At 39.9% G+C, this 22,878-nt stretch overlaps 1 protein-coding gene across 3 annotated transcripts in view; it reads right to left on the bottom strand.

The window, feature by feature from the left end:
- LOC114877891 (cordon-bleu protein-like 1) overlaps positions 1 to 22,878 on the bottom strand; it is a 49,895-nt gene that overhangs the window by 26,698 nt on the left and 319 nt on the right. Inside the window, exon 1 of one of the 3 annotated variants that reach the window (XM_029191016.2) lies at positions 20,831 to 21,188. The exons of the other annotated variants lie outside the window; for them this stretch is intronic. The gene's annotated coding sequence lies outside the window, so the exon portion shown is untranslated. Of the gene's footprint in view, positions 1 to 20,830; positions 21,189 to 22,878 lie in introns of those variants that run through there. 3 annotated transcript variants of the gene reach the window in all.

Genomic DNA, 22,878 nt, shown 5'->3' on the forward strand with positions numbered 1-22,878 from the left:
TAATGAAGTTAATGTTGGTGAACATTGCACCAGAGATAAATTCGCTTATCGAAGGAGACATTTTTACAAAGGTATCAATAAAATCAGTGATATCGGCTTATTAAATAGAAAGCTGCACCGATATCAATTCTGATACGTTTTTTGAACTTGATTCCATTCGTCTAGATCAAGCAACGAGATCCAGGAAACAGCCTGGACTTTCTCTTAAATTGGAAAAACAATTTTCTAATCTACCGTGGTGAAAAGATAATACATGCATTCACCGTGTGCCCGCATGGGAAATAGAAATCTACAATAGCTTTGAATTTCCTTCGTGAAATCATTTACTATATTAGAGAAAAATCGTGGATCATAAGGATCTGAATTTCTACGTTAATTAAGCTCCGGATTTTGCTGTCCAAGATTCGTCCGGAGAGTCGGCGACGCACGGCACTTATCGGATATGCTTTGAATTTCCTTCGTGAAATCGTTTACTATATTAAAGAAAAATCATGGATCATAAGGATCTCAATTTCTACGTTAATTAAGCTCCGGATTTTGCTGTCCAAGATTCGTCCGGAGAGTCGGCGACGCACGGCACTTATCGGATATGCTTTGAATTTCCTTCGTGAAATCGTTTACTATATTAAAGAAAAATCATGGATCATAAGGATCTCAATTTCTACATTAATTAAGCTCCGGATTTTGCTGTCCAAGATTCGTCCGGAGAGTCGGCGACGCACGGCACTTATCGGATATGCTTTGAATTTCCTTCGTGAAATCGTTTACTATATTAAAGAAAAATCATGGATCATAAGGATCTCAATTTCTACATTAATTAAGCTCCGGATTTTGCTGTCCAAGATTCGTCCGCAGATATGCTTATATCTAAATCCTACGACTGTAGTAAATTAAGCCGGAAATTTACAATAACTTGATTCGCATCTAATTCAACTTAACAGCTTAGCCTAACCTAACCCTAGTCCAGCATAATCTAAACAAAACTTGTATCGAGTCCAATCTAATTTGCACATAACCCAGATCGAATCTGATCTAATTAGCAGACTTACTATCAATTAAGTTCAATCTAATTAAATTTAATCTAGAACCACAGTCCAGCTTAGACCAGAGATAAGCTAACTTCTCTTATTTTACTATTTATTTAGAGAGATATGTTTGATTATGCAACATTCTATTGCAGTGACTCTTCTCCTCCACATAGCTTCTGCTCTTCCTGATCCTGTATCATCTGGAATTATGCAAAACGTTGATTTCTTCTATTTCAACAATTCATTACGCCTGGGTACCAGCACAAAAAATCCTCCACTTCTCTCATCTTCTTTTGCAACGTTCATTAGCAGCTGAACCGTAGGTACTCGTGATCATAAACAACTTAACAAACTGGAAATCGTCGTTAGCAAATCGTCCATTAACGTTTCACGGATTAGCTTCTTCAATGTTCGGGACCATTTGGCACATTCACGACTGTTTGAAAAACTATGATGAATTTGGCATTTATGATTGTACATGAAGCCTTTCAGCACTGAACGTTACTTTCTACAAACACGCATTATGAGTTTTGTAACTGCAGACTTTCGTTTCTAATTCTAAGGCTTCCTCGATGGAATTTCAAGCTCTATTGTTTCTTAATCCATCGCTAAACATCATTTCTGTCAGTAACATAAACAGCAATTTGAATACCTGATATTCAACTTTTAGTAATCTTAATAAATGTTCAATCTTGAACTGGTATTATACTTTTCATTATCTCTTCCAATCCTTGGATATTGTCATAGCTATTTATAAAAGGTATATAGATAAAGCCAATTAAAAATCATGTGCAATAACTGCAACAGATAATCGCTCTCTTATCTGTGAATCCATTTCTTTTCCAGTCCTTTTATAGTCGAGAATGATTTGTTAACTGGCTTGTTGTTACAACTTAAGTATTTTATATTGTATCTTTAGCACTTTGACTTGACCACTCATATTATTAGGAATTCTTTGACTTAATTGGAAATACTCGTAATAGGTACTTGAAATTATGGATAAAAATGTAATGAAATATTTTAAGGATAACAAATTAAATGGTCAGTATTTAAATCCATTTTAGGTCACTATATAAATCAACTTTCGGTCAGTATTTTACTACCAAAATGGTCAGTATAAAAGTACTAAATGGTCAAGCATCCTTTTTTTTATTAGTCGGAGAGGAAATACATTTACGTACGCGCGGGTTGGACCCTTTCGCATTATTCGGCTAGGGGGCGCCCGGGCAGTGTGGGACTGGTACCACCCACGCCAAAAAATTCGGGGTGGTACCCTACCCACCAAGATTACCCAAGCATTCTAAAGTTGCTCCAAAGAACTGGCTGTGCCTTTAGAAGTCGAGTATCTTACCTGGAACAGAAAAATAAGACCATTATATTAATTATGTGATAGAAGAAAAAGAGAAGCAAGAGAGTTAGTTAGGTCATATACAGAGGCAAACAAAGTAGACGAGTTAAGCACGTATTCTCTGCAGCATTCCGCAGGTATAATGCGCTCAGGATTGGCAAGAGAAACAAATCAGGCTAACGATAAGAGGATTAAAAGAACGCAAACTGATTTATGAACAAGTGTGCACCGGTTGCATAGCTTTGAAAACCGGTGAAGCCTTTCAGTCTGTGGTAAAAGAAGCGCAGCCTAGCATTCCTTGCACGCAGTACTCGCCGATATTACGTAAAAACCGATTAGAATTCATGCGAGCCGGTGATACGAGTTGCGGTTGATAGAGAGAGAGAGGAAAGGAGAACCGTCTGGAACAACTTTCCTCGTTACTCGAGGGATTTACCGAGAAATTACGAATGCGGAAGACACGACGTACTTGCCGCGAGGAATCTTTCACCGGGGTCAATTGTGACACTTCGGGTGACAAGTTGACAACGGTATACAGTCGCGTGCCACCGAGGCTTTAGGTAAGGTTACCACTATCCTTATATGTCCTTAGGATAAAAGGTACGAATCCAAGTATTGTTAGATTCCATAGGTAAAGAATGAAGACTGTAGAGAAAAGAGGAACTAGGGAAAGGAGGATCTAGGGGAAAAGGGCCATGAGAGAAGGAGGTCCCTAGGGAGAGGACCTGGAGAAAAGGGCTCCTAGAAAAGGGAATACCTAGGGGGAAAGGTACCTAAGAAAAGGGTGATGTCCCTGGGGGGAGACTCTAGGGAAGGTGGCCCTAGGGGAAAAGGCACCCAAGGGAAATATGTCCTTAGGGAAAGAGATCGTAGGGAGAGAAGACTCTAGGGGAAAAATACCCAGGGAAAGTATGTCCCTAGGGGAAAAACACCTAAGGGAAGTATGTTCCTAGGGGGAAAACACCTAAGGAAAGCATGTTCCTAGGGGAAAACCCCCTAAGGAAAGCATGTCCCTAGGGGACTGGACCCTAGGGAAGGAAAGTTCTAGGGAAAAGGTACCTAAGAAAAGGATGTCCCAGGGGGGAGACTCTAGGGAAGGCGGCCCTAGGGGAAAAGGCACCCAAGGGAAATATGCCCTTAGGGAAAGAGATCCTAGGGAGAGAAGACTAGGGGAAAAATACCCAGGGAAAGTATGTACCTAGGGGAAAAACACCCAGGGAAAGTATGTCCCTAGGGGAAAAACACCCAGGGAAAGTATGTCCCTAGGGGGAAAACACCTAAGGAAAGCATGTTCCTAGGGGAAAACCCCCTAAGGAAAGCATGTTCCTAGGGGACTGGACCCTAGGGAAGGAAAGTTCTAGGGAAAAGGTACCTAAGGAAAGGATGTCCTTGGGAAAGGAGATCCCTAGAGAAAAGAGGATCCAAGGGACAAAGTCTCTAGAAAAGGAGGTCCCAGGGGAAAAGGCACCTAAGGAAAAAATGTCCCTATCGAAGGAGAGCCCTAGGAAAAAGGAGGTCTTGAGGGGCCTAGTGCTTAAAGATAGATAAACAGACCTTAAACTACCTATCTATAAACTATAACCGAAGCTATCTACCCTATATGTATTAAACCCTTCCCATAACACCCTATAGAACAAAAGAACTTAAAAGTCGCGTTCGTGGCTGACCTTCCAAGTAGAAAAGGAACGCGAGGAACAAAGAAGGCGGTGGCATTGCAAGGCTGCTGTTCTGACCGTCGGGTTTTGCAATCCTCCTTGTGACGCAATCGAACCCAAGTCTCTCCTCGCGACACTGAAACCCACCTGTATGTTCACAGTGGGAGTAGTCAGCCTTGCATCGACTTTATTTTGTATTTTCAAGTGGGACTCGATCGCGTTGGTAGTTATCGTTACGCGAGATTGCAGTTTTCCACTCAGTGCAATCTTTTTATCTGAAACGGGACACTTTTAATGCCTTTCTCAAGCATTACCTCGGTAACGCTACCGATTAAATCGATAAAATTATACCGTTTAATCGATGAAAGTAGTTCGAACATGTCCACCACGGTGCATTATGGGCCACTATTGAGGGACTGTTAGAAACAATGGTGTGTTCGACTTTCTCTTTTCTGTATCGATAATAATCGACCGGATATCGAGCCCCTATTGATGCACAACGAGAAAACACCGCGCAAGGACAATCCGTAGCGTTGCACGCGTATTTTTCAAGCTTCAGATTCCAGTATGTGATTCACTAGCTTTTAAAGTTAGTGGAACTCTAAACGATCCGATAATTGCGGAATCATGTTTCGTTGCCGATACCGGATTTATCTTAGCACTGACACCGCTTGGTATCCGTTACCGGCAGGAAATATCAGACTTCTTGGAAGTTGTTTATTGTGCCAGCTGCGAGATCGACAATTCCATCGATTCTTTCCAACGGTATTACCTTTGATGTAACTCGTTAGTCATCGCTGGCATTCATTTTTCATATGTTTCGGTGAATTCTGGATAAGATTTAACAGAGGAAGTAGAATTTGACTATGGGCTGGGGTGCTGGGCATTATTATTTAATATTGCACTGATTTGACTCTGGGCTAGGGTGCTGGGCATTATTATTTAATATTGCACTAATTTGACTCTGCGCTAGGGTGCTGGACATTATTATTTAATATTGCACTGTGAATATTGGGGTCTTCTTTTTCTGGGGACCTTAGGGCCTTAGATCTGTGGAGTTTAGGTCTTTGGCCCTATGACCTTAGGTCCTTAGATCAATAGAGCCTAAATCCTTAGGTTCATGGATCTTAGGTCCTTAGACCAGTAGAGCTTAGATCCTTAGCCCTTAGATTTATAGAACTTAGTTCCATGGAAAGGGTCCTTAGACCTACAGACCTTAGATCCTTGGCCCTACGACCTCAATCCTAAAGAAGCCTACAGTCCTATTCCATAGCTATACCTTAAAATCATAAGTCCCACTTCTGTATCATCAGATTTATAAAAGATTAACGACGACAGTTATACAAAATATAAATGACGTGTCGATAAAAAGAGGAAGGTGAGGACTGCGTCCCGGACGCGTGTCTAGGAGAAGGCCGAGTGGGTGTCATCACCTGTTCCGTGCACGTTGAATCTTTAAACGAGCGTAATTGTCGTTCAAGTGACGCAAATTGATCTATGGTATTATTTGCACGCCATCAGGGCCACACAGACGAGGATAATGTATTCTAATTCTTGCTCGATAAACTATTTTTCAACACGTACTCACCTATGTATTATACACGAATGAAAACTAGTCTGCTGTTGCGCAACATATGGGAAGTTAGTTATTTTAATTTCTTCAAAATTCCATTCACTTGTTTTTATACGTATCAGATCGTACATCGTGGAACAAACGGATCACCGATTACATAAGATGATAAAAATGTCTGACAGTCATAGAAAGTGTATCCTCGTAAATCCCCTAACTTAATGACTCAGCTTAGAAATTTTTCGATTTCCAAAGAGGAAAGATATTCGATTCGACGAACTCTCGAGTACGTTTTTTTCCAAAGAAAAAGGAACTGTTTTAATTAAACATATATTGCGAGATTTATTCCTGAATCACATATTTCAATTTTCAACGCGCAAAAATAGAAGAACAAGTGGCACTTCGCGACGCAATAATTCCTGACTAATCTGTAATTAACATTATACAAATTAGTTTCGACGCGGCAAGAAAAAAGAAAAAAAATGAAAATTCAGAAGCTGCTCATAAATATTCCGCAATTAGTTAAACACAATAACATTCGCTATCTTCGTAAAAGAACGATAAAGACAGAGGCATAAATTAACCAGAAAAAAAAGATAAAAAGAACACTTGAGAATACTTTAATAAACTTATATTTATAATTTATTACCTACATTTTATTATCTTACAGCCTCACTGCTTGCCTGCACAACAGAATTCCAGTCTAAAGGGATCGGAATAAAAAAGAAAGGCATTCGGGTATCCTTTTCTTTACGAAGAGTATAACCTGCAAACGCCCTTGCCAGGAATGCAATCTTCGATCTCGAGGCTCCTTTCAATGCCCTCCTTGGTGCAGATGCGTGTGTGCACGCAGACCACGACAAAGCCTATCACGTAATACTATCGTGTTCTTTCTCTTGCCTGGTGATCGTTTCCAAAGGCATGGGGATACACGAAAAGTGACTCAAGCCATGGATGAATTCATTGGACGTATAATTCGTGTTATGATCGCGGATTACGTGGGGGGAAGGGAATGTATCTCGTCACCTGGAGTCACACGTGCGACTATTTTTTACTATGACGATGTCGAGGTGTCTCATCGCGAAGAGGACACACCTATCTTCGCATTTTAATAGCGAAACGATTTCTAAGCACCAAGTTTAGACTTCATCTAAAGCCTAGGGAACCCTAGGCTCGCTCTAATCCCTAGGAAATCATAGGCGCTCACTCTAAGCCCTAGGGAACCCTAGGCTATCCCTATAAGTCCTAGGGAATTCTAGGCGCTCGCCTCACACCCTAGGGAACCCTAGGCTCCCTCTATGAGTGCTAGGAAAGTTTAGACGCTCGTCTCAAGCCCTAGGGAACCCTAGGCTCTCTCTATAAGTCCTAGGAAATTTTATACGCTCGTCTCAAGCCCTAGGGAATCCTAGGCTCTCTCTGTAAGTCCTAGGAAATCCTAGGCGCTCCCTCTAAGCCCTAGGGAACCCTAGGCTCCCTCTATAAGTCCTAGGAAATTTTAGACGCTCGTCTCAAGCCCTAGGGAACCCTAGGTTCTCTCTATAAGTCCTAGGAAATCCTAGGCGCTCCCTCTAACCCCTAGAGAACCCTAGACTTTCTCTACAAGTCCTAGGGAATCCTATACTCGCTCTAACCCCTAGGGAACCCTAGACTTTCTCTAGAAGCCCTAGGGAACCCTAAGTCTTCCTACGTCCGCTCAACACCGAAAACAGCTGGAACCCTCCTCCCCCCACATTTATCCTCAGTCAAAGGAAGTCTACATTGCACTGGAGTGTACAGTACACTGGACTTCTCGAAGAATAATGACGATGTAGCCGAAGAAGGTCCCATTTTCCTCTCTTCGCCAACATCAAGACACCCGGTAAGTTCCAGTGTACGCTATATCTCGAGTCGGACGAGCTTTCTTCGCGGAAGAGAGTTCGCTCGATCCGCGGAGAGTGTATAAGGTCACGCCGTGGACTGTGCTGTACGGAACACACACACGGCTCACCTGACACGATCGTGTTTCATCCCGGGGCAATGTGTGTTACCACGGACGATCGTTACACGTCTTACGTTATTTTACACGCGACGTGTTACGTGTCCCGCAACGTTAGCTTACGGGAACGACCTTATGATTCAATTTCTCTTCAGCTCCGGAGAACGGGACCTTTATGTAACGAATTTTTAGCAAGAAGTCGCCGTTTCCTTGGGACTTGGATCTTTGTCCCATCTGACCCATCAACTTCTATTAACGTTACAAGCGCTATGGATAAATGGAATTGCAACACACCCTTAATGTTTTCTGCACGAGCAATAGGAGCGCACTGCGCGTAAGAGTAGGGATGAGAGAAGAGTGGGGGAAACTGCGCAGAGAAGCGACTCGCCTCGACGCATGCGTTAATAATCCTTGCGAACGACCGACAGAGAAAAAGAGAAATCCGATTTACCGTCAGGTGAACCGGGATGTAAACAGGATGCCGCCGCGAGAGGATAACGCGAGGACACGTCGCGGGCAAGGTCGTTGCCATCGGAGATTCCAGGCTACTCACCTGCGAGTCTCTTCATGGTTGCCTTCCCTTCGCCGCTCTGTGTTACCTTTCCAAGAAACGTCTCAAATTCCCTACAATTTTAAAATGATACCAATTCTGTATAAAAATTCTCCATTTATTGTAAATGTTTCTATAACGTCTCAGAACTGCCAATTACCAAAGAGAGACAACCGTGGGAATCAACATCCATATTGGAAAATGAAATCTAACGAGTTTAGAAAGGAAATAGGGTCACTTATAAATGGAGAAACGTTTTTCGCTTTATTTAGATACTTCGTCCTGTTTAATTGAACCCGACACTCGTCAATATTTCTTAGCGAGGCGAAGAATCGCGGCACGTTGGAGAGCTGGTAATTAAAGGCGATGTTTTAAGGTCAGATTGAAACTCGGCACGGGAAAACGAGCATCGTGAAAACGATGTCACGAGGATATGTCATAGTGGCAAGGTCGTTGTCACTAAGCACCCTGGGCTCGTTCACATTCAAGGACCTTTCTAGTCGCATTTCATGCACGTACGGTCTTACGGGAGGAGAGCAAAGGTAAGTAAACCGAGGAGAGGTCGTACACGGTGGAAGCGGGTCAATCTGATCGGACGTTTCCCTTAAATGGTTAGTCACTAGATTCTAGTTACTTTCTCTAACCGGCTATCTTCTTTCGAATGAAACAATTTTTTTTTTTCCAACAAAGAATTTCTATGTGCTCGGGAGTATAATTTATTCTGCACGCATCGGCTAGTTTCTCCGAATGTAAAAAAAAAAAAAATTACTAGAATATAGTAATATGTAAGTTGAAGACACAGAGGACAAAATCGCGTGAGAAACTCTCTGTCCAAGTGCGTGGAGAGGACTGACCGGTTAGAATATTCAACATCCGAAAGCTGTTGGATCGCGTGCACTTGTCGATCCTCGAATAACTCACGTTGAATTATCGATCGACATTACACGGTGTGTCGCGAGGAAATTTCGCGCAACGCATCCGTCATTTCTTGTCGTTCGATTAATCAAAAGTTTTCGTGGTTCTCCTTCAACCTCGATCATTAACTTCACTCTGAATATAAATCGATCTCTCGAAATATGGACGAGTACGCATGACTTTAATCGCGGCCCATTTATCTCCAACGGGTATACGATACACACTGACTGCCAGACAGTTTTGGTACCTTTCTTCCAGGGTGAAAGGAAAGTCACTTATGCAGTTTCAGATGTTTTCACTAACGAGGAGAGTGTTTTCAAAATGTTTAAACGAGCGAATGCACGATAATGGATTCTGATATTCTGTAACTTTCTATGCAAGGTTAATTATTTACTGGATATTGAAAGTTTTTTTTTTTTTTCGTTTAGAGGGAAGTATAAGGAAATGAGCCTTCTGTAGCGATCGACCGCGAGAGAAAGATCGCGAACGCGCGAGAATCTCCCACCAGCGTTCAATCGCCGCACTGGCGCTACTGGAAAATTCGCGAGCACGCGGGAGCGATTCGTGTTTATTGACAATTGGAGAAACCGAACATTCCCGAAATTCAAAACAAATAAATAGCGCGGTCGAGTTCGGTTCCCCCGTCAGTCAGTTAGTCATTCAGTAGTCGATCAGCCGGTGCGACACCTACGAACCCCTGCGATTTGTGTACTAGTTTAACGATTGTGTAAACTGGGTATAATAAACATTTCTTTATTAGTCTGTGTTAGTACCTCGTCGAATACCACACAACCCACACTTCAATATTGGGTGGATCAAAGGAGAGCTTGAGGAGTGCCTAGGTCCTAGGGAAAGCCTTAGGAGTGTTTAGGTCCCAGGGAGAACCGAAAGAGTAGTTAAGTCTTAGGGAAAGCCTTAGAAGTGCCTAAGTCCTAGGGAAAGCCTTAGGAGTGCCTAGGTCCTAGGGAGACCCTAAGATGTTCCTAGGTCCTAGGGGAAACCTTAGGAGTGCCTAGGTCCTAGGGAAAGCCTTAGGAGTGTTTAGGTCCTAGGGAGAACCTAAAGAGTAGCTAAGTCTTAGGGAAAGCCCAAGGAGTGCCTAGGTCTTCGGGAAAGCCTTAGAAGTGCCTAAGTCCTAGGGAAAGCCTTAGGAGTGCCTAGGTCCTAGGGAGACCCTAAGATGTTCCTAGGTCCTAGGGAAAGTCTAGGAGTGCCTAGGTCCTAGGGAAAGCCTAGGAATGCCTAGGTCCTAGGGAAAGCCTTAGGAGTACCTAGGTCGTAGGGGGGAGTCTAAGGAGTGCATTTTAGGAAGTTTTAGGAAGAGCCTAAATATTGCCTAGGTCCTAGGGAGAGCCTGATGAGTGTCTAGGTCCTAGGGAGAGCCTAAGAAGTGCCTATGTCCTAGGAAAAGCCTATGTTCTAGGGAGAGCCTAAGGACTGCCTAAGTCCTAGGGAGAGCTTAAGTAGTACCTAGATTCCAGGGAAAGCCTACGAACTGCTTAAGTCCTAAGAAGAAACTAGATCTCAGGGAAATTCTAAGAAGTGCCTATGTCCTAACGAGAGCTGAGGGATTGCCCAAGTCCTGAGAAGAGCCTAAGGAGTGCCTAAGTCTTAGGAAGAGTAACGATGCCATTGAGTAACACATTCCCAAATTGCAATTAGCATGTCCCTGATACAGTAAATAAAACCAGGGTATGCAGATTGTACACATTAATATCAGATATGATGTTACAATCTTGTTGAATCACGATATGACTAGAAGAATTCATGCCAATTTTTGCGTTGCTCAAATAAACGTAAAGAGAAATGGTAAATCAATCCTTCAGCCTCCTTGAATTATCATATATCAAGACGGATTCTCGTATGTTCGGTTGATGACATAGCAGAGTGATAAGGCGATTATTTTCATTCGACATCTGGGCGACACACTTTTTCACGACCATCCTGAAATCTCGCTCTTTTTCCACGGTGACTTTCGTGAAACTTTCTCGAGGAGGTCCGATGCATTTTTATGAAGCTGAATATTCCCCCACCTCCTTCGGTGAAGATCGGCCAGGATGGTCGCCAAGTGAGTTTGAAGTTCCTTCGTATGGGTAGGAGAGCTGGTTTCGCCGTTTCTTGGGACGAGTAATTTTTTTAATGACAACATTCATCACGTATAATCGATCTCCTCTTCTCTCTTCACCAGACCAGAGATTTCTACTCGTCCTCCGTCTCACCCATAATCTCTCGTGTCTTTCTTATTCGTCATCAAATTTCATTGCTTCCCAACGTTCTACGCTCATCAAGGGTAATTCAACTAATTACCATTGAAATGTTCAACGCGGATGGCAGTGTTTAAGAACGGGCTATTAGCGTTTTGCCAACATTTTACACAGAGTGACAATGAAAATTGAACAGAAGTCTCGGTCTCGTTAAACCTCTCCACTTATTTCTCTTCGCAGGACTTTCTTTCAACTTTTTCACCCCTCGATCATGTCCCAATCAGCTTTTTCTCCAGGCCAGCAAAGGAGAGTCGTTTCTCTTTACCTGGATAAGGTGATGGTAGTTTCTTTTTCACCGCTTTCCCCATGGCTACGTTAAACGTGACCCTGACCTCGACACCATATATACTTAACAACATGATTAATACACTCCTAGGGGGTTTTTCTGCTAATCGGTACTCATTAGCAGGCGCAAAGATCAAGTGGTTTTCCCCTAGGAATTTTATCATGATCAGAAAAATGAATATGTGTCAAACATTATATATATCATTCAACTGGATAAACAGTAAGAAAATTGTTTTACTTTCATAAATATTTGTACGTAATACTTGATTGGATGAACAATGATCGGTTATCGCGTTACAGATAAAAATTTGTTATTAATATGTCAAGTCCAATTGGATAAACAAGGAAAATTTCGATGAGTTCAAGTTGGAAATTAGGATTTGGAATAAACGAAGCTGAGGCATAGCAGAGATCGTGACTTGCAATCGCTAATCCGTTAATCTCGTTAGCCTGTGGTTATCCTTGCTCCGCGCTAATCAACTTAACAGCCAGCCGCATCTCTAATTACCATGGAAATTAACTGCACTGTAGACGATACATATCCATGAATAATTTTTGGAAGTCTTCCTGGGTAATTGTGATTTTTATCCGAAGATAATTGTACAGCAGCTGGTTTCTAAGAAATCAAACATCTTTCGGTCAGTTTCTCGTTACTTTCTCCCACCAGAGGTGAGCAAGAAAGTAAAAATGGAGAGCGATGTCGCCTTTCCTTCCCCGAGGGTAGCCACTTTCCGTAGGGTGGCCTGAATGGCGAATAATAAGCCGGACTTTCTTGAACGACCGGTACGATGGTCTTTCGAAAAGTGCCTGAACAAGATGGAAGCGGATGGACAGATGGAAGCTTGCGAATATTCTCAGACGAGCGACGAACCAATGAAAGGGGGGGCTTGGGAATATTTTAGGAGCTAAGCGGAGATGAAATTTAATGCAAACTTAATCCAAATTTAAAAAAACTTTGCCTGAATCTAATATAAACTTAACCTAACCTAAATTCAATTTAAATCCAACCTTAATTCCACGCAGTTTTAGTTTAAACCAAATCTAACCCTATTCAAATCTAATACAAAATTAACCTAACCTAAATTTAACCCAAGCCCCACTCATTTCTAACCTCAACTTATTCTAAACCCAACCCAGATCTAATCTTATACAATCCCAACTTAACCCAAACTTACTACCCAAATATAATTCAAACCTAACCTAAACCTGACTAAAATAAGAACTTGTTGAGTACTAATGAGGTTAATAACTGCTTTTATATTACACAATGGAACAAAACTAACCTAACCTAAATTTAACCAAAGCCCCACTCATTTTTAACCTAAATTTATTTTAAACCCAACCCAGATTTAATCTTACACAAACCCAACTTAACCTAACCCTATCCAAATATAATTCAAACCTAACCTAAACCTGACTAAAATAAGAACTTGTTGAGTACTAATGAGGTTAATAACTGCTTTTATATTACACAATGGAACAAAATTAACCTAACCTAAATTTAACCCAAACCCCACTCATTTCTAACCTAAACTTATTCTAAACCCAACCCAGATTTAATCTTACACAAACCCAACTTAACCTAACCCTATCCAAATATAATTCAAACCTAACCTAAACCTGACTAAAATAAGAACTATTGTAGAATACTAATGAGGTTAATAACTGCTTTTATATTACACAATGGAACAAAATTAACCTAACCTAAATTTAACCCAAGCTCCACTCATTTCTAACCTAAACTTATTCTAAACCCAACCCAGATTTAATCTTATAGAAACCCAACTTAACCCAAACTTAATCTACCCCTACCCAAATATAATTCAAACCTAACCTAAACCTGACTAAAATAAGAACTATTGTAGAGTACTAATGAGGTTAATAACTGCTTTTATATTACACAATGGAACAAAATTAACCTAACCTAAATTTAACCCAAACCCCACTCATTTCTAACCTCAACTTATTCTAAACCCAACCCAGATCTAATCTTACACAAACCCAACTTAACCCAAACTTAATCTAACCCTACCCAAATATAATTCAAACCTAACCTAAACCTGACTAAGATAAGAACTTGTAGAGTACTAATGAAGTTAATAACTGTTTTTATATTACACAATGTAACAAAATGGCGAAGCAGGGGCAGCAAAGTGTTAACGTTGTCCAAGAAACCAAGGGGACTTTCGGATGATCGTCGATCCACTACAAGAAGCGGTCTTACAAGATCGCGCGTGGATCAGAGAGCGTGTTCGGTTGACGTTGGAGGAAAAACTGGTCCCTCGCTGCTTGAAACACCATCGTGTTTCTTCTCGTTTCGAGCATACTTTCGTTGTTGCTAGGAAACTATAATTTTACCCTGCCACAATTATTTAATTATCTCTAAAATATCCCCATCCAAGAATTTAAAACCTACAACGAAGGACTTCCACTTATATTCAATCGCAAGTTTGCCGGACTGTTTTTTGTTCTTCTTTCCCCAGTCGTTTCTCGAGAGAGTAATAAACTGCTCTGGATTATCCGGTTGCTTTTTGTTCACGCTCCCCGAGTGTATTTCCGGTGTCTAGTCGCGTTCATTAAAAAGCGATTAGCAGAAAATAAAACGTTAAATTGGGCGGGCGATTTCGCACGTGATTTTCATCTGGCTGGAAGGAATGAAATCCTTTTATAACATGTCGCAGGACACGGGCAATCAACATGGCGGAAACTGACTGCGCGAAATATCGCCCTCTAAGATTCCCTTCGCTCAATTACCTGCTTTTTCTAGCCACCTCGATCCTTGTAATTACGGAGCCAGCTATAATTTCAGGGAAACTTTTCGATTTTTAGAGAAAGAAATAAATGTGACTCTGATTATAAGTTGTCTGAAAGAAAAACCGAGACTTCGAGCAATGTTTTTTTTATTTTAATATCTAGCTTAAATATTTATTATCGAAGAAACAGCATAGACTGGACGCTTTCTTCGTAGTTTCCAAATTAAACAGCAGCTCGAGTGGAACGTCAACTCGAGTGGAACGTCAACTCGATTCCTCGACTTCCGGTTCACCAGACAGACGCACCGAGAGAGATTTCGTTCCAATTATCAACGACAGAATTCAGATTCGATTTCTCTGCGTCCGGCGAATCTTCTCGCCGGCCATCGTTCAAGAAAATATGCAACGAGAATTTAAGGTCACCGCTGTGATAATCACGAAGGTAAAAAAAGATATTTATGAGAGAGAGAGAGAGAGAGAAAAAAAGGAGCAGAGCATCGTTAACGAGGCGACGTCCGGTTTGATCATCTCTGAATTTTAATGAACTCGTCTGATTTAAATTCGAACGCTTCTCTTTCTTTGTAAAAGGTGAAAAAAATTGGAAATTTATTATAATAGTGAAACTTGAATATATTTTTTCGCTTTTGAGAAAGGAAATGGTTAAATAAAAAAATAGAGGGAATTAAATGATGTTTGATTAAGGATTAAATTGATGGAAGATATTTTAAATACATTTTTAGAAATAATACCACTTTTTTCTACAAGTTTTGTTCGACACAGAGGACGTAACTGTAAAACTGGTAAATACAATAAAGTTGGAAGTATCATGAAGATGATTTACCATTCGAGATTGCATCTCTTGTTAAACAGCAATTAAGACGAGGTTTAAGGTCACGTAATTGATAATGAAGAGAGACACGCGACACGGTAATTTGTCCTGGAAATATTTAAAGAAACGAACGACTAAATAAATCTTTAAACAAGCTAACCTCGACAAAAATAGTCGATTGTGTAACTGTAAAACGCAACTCGTACGAGTTCACTTTTTTTCCCTCGTTTGGCTCGTCTTTACGAGCCACAGAATCGCCAGATAAGGGTAGACAGCCGATAGGACGATACTTTCCACGTTAGGATAGGAATCGAGACTAATCGGACACGGGTTCCGTTTTAATCGCCTGCTTTTTTAATATAGGGGTGATCTGGCTCTTCCAGAAACGGGGAAGGGACCCCCTCCCTGGTGGTCCCCTTCATGATTCTAAGGGTCTAAAATTTCCAAATTCCAGATTTCCTAAATTCTAAGTTCCCAAGTTTCTAAATTTCAAAATCCTCTAAATCTCCAAATTTCAAAATCCCCCAAATTCGGAAATTTCCAAAATCCAAAATCCCCAAATTTCCGAATTCCGATATCCCCCAAATCCTCAATTTCCGAATTCCAAAATCCCCCAAATTTCCGAATTGAATAATCCCCTAAATCCTCAATTTCCAAATTGAAAAATCCCCCCAATCCTCAAATTTCCGAATTCCAAAATCTTCCAAATTAAAAAATCCCCAAATCCTCAATTTCCAAATTCTAGAACCCTCCAAATTTCCGAATTCCAAAATCCCCAAATTTCCAAATTCCGAAATCCCCCAAATCCTCAATTTCCGAATTGAATAATCCCCTAAATCCTCAATTTCCAAATTGAATAATCCCCTAAATCCTCAAATTTCCAAATTAAAAAATCCCCCAAATCCTCAATTTGCAAATTCAAAAATCCCCCAAATTTCCAAATACAAAAATTCCCCAAATCTTCAATTTCTTAAATTTTCCCCTAAAATCTAGTGAAATAAAAGATAAACACTAGACCCTAGGGAACTTCCCACCCCACAATGATCCTACTTACTCCAATGATTAAAACTATCCTACAAGCTATTCATAATCATCAAGAAGATGATCCTGAACAATCATCTACAGGAAGAAAACCGCTTCGTACATTTACCTATCACGGAATCTGCATTGCAGGACGAGTAACGGTGCATCCATGGGTATGCGCCTGCGCGGTAGATCGCGTGTGCAAAAAGGAACGACGAATCGTCGACCTTGAGAAAATCGCGAAAAATCGAATTCGAATCGAGTCGAAAGTTGCTCTCTCGCTGGCCGTCGGCCATTTCTCGTGAACACTCCACTCCGTTGGTCACGTAAATCGCATACCTCCTGTTCTCCCTGCGATTACGTAAACGGATCGGGAACAAACGTATTACTTAATCGCACGATTCTGTATAAATCACGACAACACGTTTCGCGGAACTGCGTGTCTCGAAATTCACGTCGGAACGAGACCAACGTATCTGCCTCTATTTATCTAGCTGATGTCTAATACTAATTTCTATATCTATTGGCAATTTTAAGTCTAGAATAGATGACTGAACATCTAAGACCGTAGATCTTCACTGAGAAGACCTACATACATGTCCCCTGTTCTTAACCCTCAGACGCGCGGACCATGGAGAGAGCCCCAATTTTGTATCTCATATTAGGTTAATATCCTTGCACCTACGTTCTTAAAATCCATTCACAATACATTAAATAAGAAATTAATTAAATTCTATCAGATATTTTCTATAATTTCCCAACCTCACCCTATTACCCTATATTATTTATTACAAAATTATGCCGAAGTAGCGGAATACACTCCAGCCTACTGGTGGTTACATCAATCTCCTAACAGGGAATTAGCAAGAAACTGTTGCGTTTTCGTCACGAATCAGGCGACAGGATAATAGGATCGTACATAGATGGTGGTGTTATGAAGCAGACTCACCGAGTGTGTCGTGGAATTTGCATGACTTCCGATTATCGGTTCCCTGGACAGAGGCGAAAAAATGGTGCATCCAGTAGGAGGTTATAAGCATAACTGTGCATACGGTGTAGGCTCACGTAGACCGAAACGAAATGCACGTTACAGTTGGGAAACAATCTATTAGTCGGTCGATTCTGGTTAGTGAAACTTTTTCTTTTGCGGAACTGTTATTCCTACGAATAATTTCTCTGCATTCTGGCAGGTATTGCGTCAGTAACGGGCTATCCCGGAAGTCGAACCGATCGATTCCGTGAAATAAAAAGTAGAGAACCCTGGACTTAATATCTGGACGAGCACACAGCTTTCAAGAAAATTTATTCTTATCAATGGCCTTCTCCTTAAAACAGGGTTTATGGATCACATAAGTGATCATATTCCAAACACAATATTTACAAACGCGTATTTGTCGATCGGTAAAAAAAAAATAGATCAGAGATAAGCTAACCGGTCATTGTATGGGACCCGATAACAGAGCACCGATAGGAGAGCAATGCAACCTAGATTTTCAAATCAAGGCCAAGACTGTTTGCTCACACACCTGACGCACAAAAAAGGTAATCGACGGTGAAAGTGTACGCGCATCTTGTAAGAAAAATATGAATGAAGGTGACCCGCACAAGCTATCCGATACTGCATGCCTAAATTACTAGATAAGATGTATGTTCACTGATAACATACCAAATAGGTATGCTTATTCAATGATGAAATTAGAAACGCTCCTGGGCTTACGTAATGATTTACTTAATAAATAATTGGCTAATGAAGTAACAGGTTAATCTATTATTTCAAAATGATCACCTTCGATGAGTAATTAAATAGGTATTCTCTAGGGAAAATGGTGATATGGGGGAAATAGGAATTCTCAGAATCTCAATTTTGATGATTTTGATATTAAAAATACATTTAGAGGGAAAATAATATCATTTTTTATTATTACGTATTAGAAAATTTAGTATATAACTGAGAGATATGAAAAATAAATAAATATCAATTCAAATTTTCGCGCGAAAGCGCCCCCGCCCACGCGATAGGGCCAGGATCCTACACTAGTGGAATTAATTCTGGACACTTTTAAATTTTTACTTCAATTTCGCATTTATTCAAATTATTTAATATTTTATATTCTAATCATTATTTTCTAATTTCAGGGCGTCGCTTATATAAAAAATTTTAATATACAATAAAAATTACAATTTCAACAAAAATTAATTTCATCCTGTGATTGGCTATTTCACATCATGCGACGTTTCGTGTTGCCAGACGTGAAAACAAAAATAACACAGTTTAGATGTTTTTAAATAAAAATTTTAAAACATTTACAAACCAAATCGTGTGAAAATATTAAGTATAAATATTATAGATTACAATGAAAATATTATGGTATCAATTTAGCATTGCAAAATATTCATTTTCTGCACAAATATGAAATAAAAAATATTTTTATTCAAAGTGTCCAGAATTAATTTCACTAGTGTACAATATCAAACATAGTGTCCGTTCGTCTAGTGTATTTTGTAATTTCAAATAAATTATTGAATATTCTAAAGATTTTATCAGATGATTATGTTAATTATTTTAACGCTTTTAATTAGATTTATGATATTTCCTGCGGTTAAACTTGGACTCCAAAGTCAGTGCTTTTTCACTAGACGAACGGACACTATGATTGATATTGTATTACATAAGTAGGGCCTCTACCCTCCACCGTCAGTCTCCCTAGGGATGCCTATGGGGAAGGACGCGTACCAGGAGCATTGCCATCTTTTCTAGGAAACCCTAATTTGACTTAAATATTTCCGTCTAGTAATATGTCCTACTATATTTACGCACTATGTTCCTATATCACAGTGCACGAATAACGCCTTTAAGGTTCTCAAAACCACCACTTAAAATTCTATGGGGAATTCTATGGGGAAGGACGCGTACCAGGAGCATTGCCATCTTTTCTAGGAAACCCTAATTTGACTTAAATATTTCCGTCTAGTAATATGTCCTACTATATTTACGCACTATGTTCCTATATCACAGTGCACGAATAACGCCTTTAAGGTTCTCAAAACCACCACTTAAAATTCTCATTAAACGTTGTCCAACATAATTCACGAAGAATCGTGTAGCTATTTTATAATTATTATTCCAGTCGCCGTGTGGATGGCCGCCCGTAAACTTCTTAGGTTAACGGATTGGCCGGCAGCGACGGTAAAAAGACCATTTTTACACGTAACACGGGCGTGTCGCAGACGCGTGTATACATGTGCGTGCAAGCGAAACCGCAGCAGCTGCTTGGATTCGAAGGAAAAAGAAATGATACGCAAGCGTCTCGCCGAGGTGTATCATACATAGACCTCGAAACAGTGCTGGAAAGGTCACGCAACACTGTTTACATGGAACTAAATTGCGTTCTAACATAAGATAATATAGGGAAGATTTACTAGACACAGTGGACGCTCGATAATTCCCTACAATTGGGCCTCTGGAGTTCTAAGGAACTATGGAGGGGAATTATCGAGCGCCAATGGCACTCAAGACGTTCCTAACAGGGAATTATCCAGCACTTTCCAAATTTCACACTTTTTAAACGAGAAAATTATAAACAATTTATGAGGCGACCTCGAAACGATGTTTAAAATCCCCTTTTTATTATTTTACAAACGATCCCGTGTTTACACGCATTGCGAAACCATTCTTTTCCTTTTTTCTGCTTTTACGTAACAAACATGCTGTCAAAAGAGCACCTGATCGATTCGTGGACAAACAAGGGACTCGCAACGAGCTGGTAAGCAACGAGAAACCAGAAATACCAAAAGGGAAACTTTAAATGTACCAACTCCAACCGCCATCGCTCCTAAGTCCGCTAATACATTTTGCAGAATTAAATAGTTTCCTTTTAATCGTGCCATATCTACTGCGGCTCAAAATATTGATGTCATGGGTAATAAATTAAATTCGTTTCAAATTTCTAAATATTTTGATTAACACCAGCCGCAACGTTGCGTTGGTTGCTTTTGCGAAACCATTTTGTGTATATTCGATTCTGCGTTGAAAGCGGATCGAACGATTTATTCGAGAATCGCAATCGATCCGCGCGATGCGAGATCGACTGCGACGGTTGAGACGCTTCCGAGAAAAATTTAGGAACAGTATGATTCATCACCGATACGAAAAACCGTAAATTTTATTCGATAACGATCGTCGAGTGACAAAAAATTATTCCGTTGCCATACTTGGCTTCGATAGATATTTACTTATCGTGAAATCTCGAGATTTCTATTTCGCCGGTAAACAAAAGACTAGGTATGTAAGAACGATGATAAGAGTCCCGTGAAATCGTAAAGCAATAAACACATATTTACGATATGACGTATGTTTACTGTCTTAGCTTATGAAGTTTGATAACGCGGGAAAATGCTTCCTGATTATCAGATAACGTGCGTAGAAACGTACCTGGTATACAAGAATTATTGTACGTTCTATAGAGACGTGACATCGCAAAAATTACCGTTATTATTACAACGGATACGATTCGCTAGGTTTTTGTACTTTCACAACGCGTCCGACTGTTGCGAATTCGGTAACATAACCTATTTTTCACTAGATAACGTTCGAATAAAAATGGCGCCAAGGAATGGCTTTTTAAATAAACTCACCACGTGATTAATTCCCTGCTGCTGTCATTCCGATTTTCATCGAACTGAAGCTTCTGCACTAGCCTCTCGAAACCGCCTTTTCAGTCACAACTGTCACGAATTTACTATTTTTCACTAACACCTTTCGTTCGCGAGAAATTTCCAAACTTTTATAAGCTGGACAAGCACATCCCTGTTATACAATAAGATTCGCGTTAAAGTCTGATAGAATGAATATCTTTTAATAGTCTTTATTGACAAGAAAATAGAATAGAAAAATTAATATGCACGATCGAGAAAACACGTGCCGCGGAGCAAAATGAAACGACCCACACGCACCGACTGTCGAACTACGACTGACCGACAGGTAACGGCTCTCGTGCGAGAAGCTTCGGCAATTTTCGCGCTCACCCGTCGGAACTTCCCGTCAACTACTCGACTGTCTTCGGCTATTTTCGCCGGCGTTCGAACGCGCCGATACTTCTTCGCAATATTTATTGCAATTATCACGAATTCTTTCATTTTTAAATTACTATCATGTTTTCACCTTGTATTCTGATTAATTGGAAGTTATAATCAAGATACTCATGAGTGTCTTATAATAAAAAAATGCAATTTTAAACACAACTTTCAATACAATTGATCTTTTTTTCATTGTTATCTACTTGTTGTCTTTTATGATTTATAACATAATCTAAAACTAAAGATATTTAAATAAAATAATATATTGTGGTGGGGGGAATACTAGGGTGGGGATAAGTGCACCACTACTCCCGTCAGGCGCGCAATTCCTCATTACTACTCGGGCAGCCGGCTGAGCAACACGGATTAACTATGTTATGCTACTAAAATTGCATATTACTTGCTTACTACTTACTACATGTATATTTCCTTTTAATTCTCTATATAGTAACTAAAAGAAAGCTGATCACGTATTTTCAACCATTTTGTCAAATTATTTTTCCTTTTTCTCAAGATTTAAGTCACAGTGACCTGTTCGACGGAATTTATAGATAGCCAACTGATAATACGAATTTTTATAAAATTCGATGACTTTCCTATCATTTAAAGAGGAAAATAAGAAACAAGTTTAATGAAACATTGATGTAGAACGAAAAATGAACAAACACGTAATGATCGGTATTTACAAGTAGAAAAGTTTAGTACCGAGGCGTGACGTTCCTTTCAATAATCCTCTCGAATCCTGCGATATTTCTACGAAAAGAGATTACCAGAGATTTAATAACGGCGAGAAGAACCCGGCCAGCTTCACGGAACGTGTATTTTTTTTTTTCAAAACGCTTAATTATTGGTTATCATTCGTTGAACTGTCTTTCGAGTCGGTCACAGTCTACTAACATCCACCATTTTGTATATCGTTTTTTTAAAAAGAAGTACGATCTGTGTCGATGTATCGATTGGTTTCTACTTTGTTTCGATAGTATCGAAAAAAAAAGAATTTTAAAGAAAATGGCGTCCGTTATCCTTGAGAAAAATCGAATTGAAAAAATTGTTTGCGACCTTAAATATTAATCTTAAAAATTTATTTTTTTCCAATTAATTTAAAAGTTTATTTTCCTAAAAAAGGTTCACAACGAGCTATCTATTTCCTTATGAGAAGATACATTGACAGTTTTACGGGCATAATTTGATCGTAAACCTTCATTTTACATTTCAGCACGCCGATTACTCTTGCATTCCCTGCCACGGAACATTTGTTACGTTGTTACAACGAGAAAGCCTTTTATCAATATAAGTTTCTCACGGTCGGTTTTAATTAGTCATTCATTAACAGTTCGTCGAGTTTAAAGGGAAAAGGAGTAAGAAATAAAATACACGACATTAGAATACAATTCGCACCTCGCACATTGCAATCAAAATCCTTTACGTAAGAATTGCTTCATTTATCATTTGCTACATAATTCATCGAAATCATCACGTGCATTCTTGTAATAACGTGAACAAAGAAACACGGTTAACTGAACCAACAAGACATATGTACATAACCAAAAAGCATAATAACGTGACCCCGTCATTGTTTTCGTTACGTATCTTCGCAATGACAATAA

This window comes from Osmia bicornis, chromosome 16 (genome assembly GCF_907164935.1).
Source record: "Osmia bicornis bicornis chromosome 16, iOsmBic2.1, whole genome shotgun sequence".
Classification (NCBI taxonomy): domain Eukaryota; kingdom Metazoa; phylum Arthropoda; class Insecta; order Hymenoptera; family Megachilidae; genus Osmia; species Osmia bicornis.